The following is a 5,015-nucleotide window of genomic DNA, read 5'->3' as shown; positions in this document are numbered from 1 at the left end:
TAAATATTATTATTTTTTTTTTTTTCATATTTGAAATCGCCTCGTGAAATGAAGTCTAACCGTGTCACTTAAATTTTGTAAATTCCTGATGTGTGGAACTCGAGAAGTCTGTTACTCAAATTTTGGATTGTTACAGTTTAGGTACAATAATTCTCTCTAGCTTTCACCGTAGTCTAAGACCATTGTTTGGATCTATAGAAGAATTAAGCATAAATAGGTATCCTTTGTTCATATCCACAATCATTAGGAACCAATGGTCATTGAGATTGTTGATGGGACAAACCTCTATTCATTTACAAAATAACGGGGGTGGTGAGTCTATATTGATAAGATGAATAATAATTTGGATTAAATTCATACTCATTAAAATAAAGGACTTATCTTTGACAAGTAAAAGATGTTGTGCATGTATTGATATGCAAATTGTTTCCTGAGTTATTGAGTAGTTCGGATCGTGAAAGTAATAATTATTGTATAAAATGTCACATAAAGCATGAAATCAAATTATTTATATGCTAGTAAAAATTTAAACCAATCTAATATTTTTTTTTTTTTTTGTATTATACAAGCAACTGAGTCTAGAACCTAAAAGTAAACACAATTATATATTTTTAATTGTAGAGTACATAGTATAAATATTTTGTATTTTTTATGTTAAATAAAAAATAATCATCCTTTACATCTTGGATGACTTGTTCTCCTAGAACTAACGTGGACAAACTTTCTGTTTTCATAGAATGTATGGATTGATACTAGCACTTCATCCCTATACATATATTCATGCATGTTATTTTATTATGTAACATTTAAAACTATTAGAAAAATCACTACACCAATTTAGTTGAATAGCTACATTTAGTTTGTGACCCTTATTTTAAGAGCCACCATTATAAAAAATTGTGACACTTATCTCTATCATTTTTTTACCGTCAGAAACTTAAATGTTACAATAGTAAAATTATAGTCTGTCTCACTCTTTTTATCATAAGCAAGCCATAACACACCTCTCCCGAGTCACCAACTCACTGGCACTGCTCCCTCTTCCCTCACCTTCATTCATTTTATTTTTTCTTCTATCCATTTCCCATAAATTTCAAATTCATCAACCTGTAAATCAAATTGTCTCCTCCAAATTCCAAATCACACGAAGAAATCTAGAATATTCTCGGGATTCGAACTTGGAGTTTATTCTTGAAGCACGCAATTAGGATTTTCTTTGAGCGCTCCAGATTCAGCATCAAGGCGTCGTTATGGAAACAATGTAGGAGAACGAGATCTTCGTGCTAGTAAATCGAATCGTGCAAAATTCTAATTTTCGATGGAAAACAACTGCGTGGGACCGAACGCCAGTGGCGGAAACAACTTCCTCAAATCAATGTTGGTGGCGATCTGGAGAACGCGGCCACCGTAGACCAGGCTCCTGGCACAAGACGTCGCTTCCACGTAGCAACCACCAACAATAGGGAGACTCCATCACAGTCTCCGGTGCCATCAATTCCCGCTCTGATATCTACCACCGTGGCCGTAGAAAGTAGCAAAGTCCTCGAGCAAATTGTTCTCCTTTTTCCTTCATTCCATTCAGTCTCCTTCATTTCATTCTAAAATGTGAATTTTCTCTAGTTTTGTGATAATTCCTGTTTTGTGCTTTGTATCTTATTATATGAAGAATTATTTTGTTGGAAGCTTTAAATTCTGTTTGTTTTAAAATTCATTTTAATTTTACTAGTACATAACATGTTCGATGAAATGTTTCAACTAGAATTATGGCTGTTTGATGCATTTCTAATAGAAGGACAGATAAGAGTGCAATTGATGCACTAATATGCAATTATATTGGTCCAATGTCAAGAGTTACATTGTTAATTAAGTGATTCTTGCAATCTTATGTAATGTGAACTTCTTTTTGAATAACATTTTTAAGTGTTGTAGTTTATTTTTTTCTTTTTTCGTGTGGTATTAATGCAGTTTGTCTAAATTAATTAATTTAGTGATTAATTATAAGATGAGTATAAATCAATTAATTTGCAGGAAATTTGATATCACCTTTGTATATGTTTTCCAAAGCATGTTACCAATCACTCTTATTACTATTAATTAATTGTGCTCAATGCAATAATATTGCAGGAAGCATTTTCTCTCTCTGATTCTAAAGTTCTTGAGGGAGTGGTACACTCTATTCTTTCATTTATTGGAAACTTTTTCATTTTCAAAAAAGAAAACCTACTAATTCTAGACTTGCATTTACCTGATTTGTTAGTTTTATTTATATCTCTTTGCATATGTATATTTTTATGAAAATTATTTGAGGCACTGGTATAATGAATCTCATTTGTTTGAATATAATTAACAATTATGTGTTTTTCGTTGTTTCAGCTTGTCAAGTGGCAGAACTTGATGTAATACAATATATATACACTAATTCCGTGGTGACCTTTGGTACTCTCTTCAACTTTGGTCATAAATTCTCTGTGACTGAGATATTCTCTTAGTGATACTGTTCAAGTGTTTCAAGTTTTGATTGAGATCAGATTTAATAATAATGTTTCTTGCACGGCTGCACCTAGTATTTCTACGGGCACTTTGAGTTCCATGTATAGTGAAATAATTGTTGTTCAATTCAACATTTAACTGTTTATATATAGCTCAAGGTCTGACTTTTGTTAATAGTGTATATTGGATGCATTTTGATGAAGTATTTTCTGACAAGCTAATTTAGCTTCTTTATTCTACAACTTCATCATTTCTTTAAAATGGTTGTGAATTTTACTTCAAACCTGGACTACTCTTGTCTAATACAGAAAAGATACAATATTATGACAATTCAATCATTTTCTATGGTGAAATTTAAAAACTGATTCTATTATTCCTCTATTTATTCCTAACTCTAGCTAACTACCTTTCCCTTCAAAAGTTCCTCTGTTACAAATCTGTTAGACCTAAAGGCCACTTGCCATGCTTATTTGTCTTGTATGCTAGCCCATATAAATAGTCTCTAACAAAATGCGAGGTAACTGGTTAAGCCTTCTCGAAGTCCTGATAGTTGGAAGCTGAGTGAGATTTTTGCAACTGGGATTGTCCTAGGAGGTTATCTGACTCTAATGACAGTGATATTCTTTTGAGCAGCATATAAAATACACTTTTTTCCTGTAAGCATCTTCCCTCTAGCTTAATCATTGTTTGTAGTGACATCAAATTATATGACAATGAAAATCACTGTGATACAGAACCATTTTCATGTGAGACATCTCCACGGAGATCTTCATGGTCCACCTACTCATGAAGAGAGTAAAATGCTAGGAGCTGCTATATATCTTCAAGTCAGTATAATTAGTCAAGCCTTAATTTTTGTGAATCGCTCAAGGGGATGGTCCTATACAAAAAGGCCCGGTGTTTTGCTTATGATCGCTTTTGTTATAACTCAACTGGTACTTTTTATATTTTATCCCACTCAGTACAAAGCGTAAGAGTCAATTTGGTTTTTACTTTTATCTCTTATTTTTGTCTTCAATGTTTTATGTTTAGAATTTTGAAAAATAAATTAATAGTGTAATTCTATTTTTTATTTTCACATTTTTTTTACAAAATACTAAAAATAAAAGAGAGGAGATGACAATAAAAACCAAACATTGCCCTGATTTTATTTTTTATGTCAATGATCCTAATCACTTCTATATCCTCTGTAGATTGCAACTATTGTATCTGCCTTTCTCTCTTAGGAGCTAGCAAGAATCAAAGCCATAGGATGGAGTTAGACGGGAATCATCTGGGTTTACTCTATTATAACTTACTTATTTTTGGATCCTATAAAGTTTGCTGTTCGTTATGCATTAAGTGGAAGAGCTTGGAATTTGGTGGTAGCCAAACATGTAAGTACCAATAAACTTGCACCATCTTAGTGAATAAAATAAAAATAAATAAATAATCTCTGGTAAACCAATATTAGTGAATAAATAAAATAAATAAATAAATAAATAAATATGCATATATACTATATGACTAGATGATTCCTAACAATCTTAAGACTAAAAACTGATGAGAAATACTTGCATGCTCCTAGAGCACATTCATTGCGTACTACAAGAGAAAAATGATAAGGAGTTTCACTTGTTTCAGTTATTGTTTAGTTTTATTTTAAGTTAAAGAACTAAGTTTCAAGCTTGTATATTTGTGTTTCAGTTATTATAATATTAGTTTGTTCATCTAGAATATTATTCATTGATGTATGATTTGTCTTATTTGGGTCTTTAGGGGGATCACAAGAAATTGTTGAAGAGGACAAGAGAGAGTTTCTTGTGTTAAAGAGTTGCTTGTGAAGCAATTGCTGAAGTTGAATACTATTGAGGTTGAAGGTGAAGCTAAGTTGCGGAAAAAAGTTGAGGATTAAGTTACAAGTACAATTGTTAGCTTTCATGTTTGGATTAATTTAGGATTTTTTGAATTTACATTTTATTGATTATGATTATGTAAAATTTGTCGAATTCAACTTTTGAAATATATTGTTGCTATTTTTGTAAAACTTACAAGATTAAGTTTAAATTTATTGAAATATTATGCCATTTATTATTTTGTTGGTAGACACATATAAATTATTATTTATAATAGAAATATTTTTTGCAATATTTAATAAAAGAAAACTTTGATGTCGGAGAGATTATGACAGTTTAAAATAAGCACTAAATACAGGAAAAAACTGTCACATGAATAAGTAACTTAGTAATAGTTTTAAATCAAAAAACTGTCACTAAAAATATTATGACAGTTTAAATAGTCACTAAATATGCCTGAAAACTGTCATAAGAACTAGTAACTTAGTGACACTTTCAAATCGTCTCTAAATTGTAACGGTTTAAACCATGAAATATAAGGAAAAATTGTCGCAAGATTTAGTAATGTAATGACAGTTTCAAAACGTCGCGAAATACAGTATCTCTACAAGTGTTACAAATTAGTGACGGTTTTATATTTTAAAAACCTTCATAAACAATTTAGCGACACTCCTTACCAACAGTGGTCCA

The 5,015-nt window shown here is 31.0% G+C and overlaps 1 long non-coding RNA gene across 8 annotated transcripts; it reads left to right on the top strand.

Annotated features, from left to right (window-relative positions):
- Positions 967-4,563, top strand: LOC107614141. Of its 8 annotated transcripts, none has more exons than XR_002352259.1 (6): positions 972-1,605; positions 2,125-2,166; positions 2,374-3,146; positions 3,225-3,425; positions 3,684-3,866; positions 4,249-4,563. It is a non-coding gene; the product is annotated as an uncharacterized LOC107614141 (long non-coding RNA). The 8 variants fall into 8 exon arrangements; XR_002352262.1 differs by having other exon boundaries at positions 982-2,166; positions 2,374-2,436; positions 3,008-3,146; XR_002352258.1 differs by having other exon boundaries at positions 967-1,605; positions 2,125-3,146.

Source organism: Arachis ipaensis, chromosome B08 (assembly GCF_000816755.2).
Source record: "Arachis ipaensis cultivar K30076 chromosome B08, Araip1.1, whole genome shotgun sequence".
NCBI classification, from domain to species: domain Eukaryota; kingdom Viridiplantae; phylum Streptophyta; class Magnoliopsida; order Fabales; family Fabaceae; genus Arachis; species Arachis ipaensis.
This window is presented reverse-complemented; position numbering and strand designations above follow the sequence as displayed.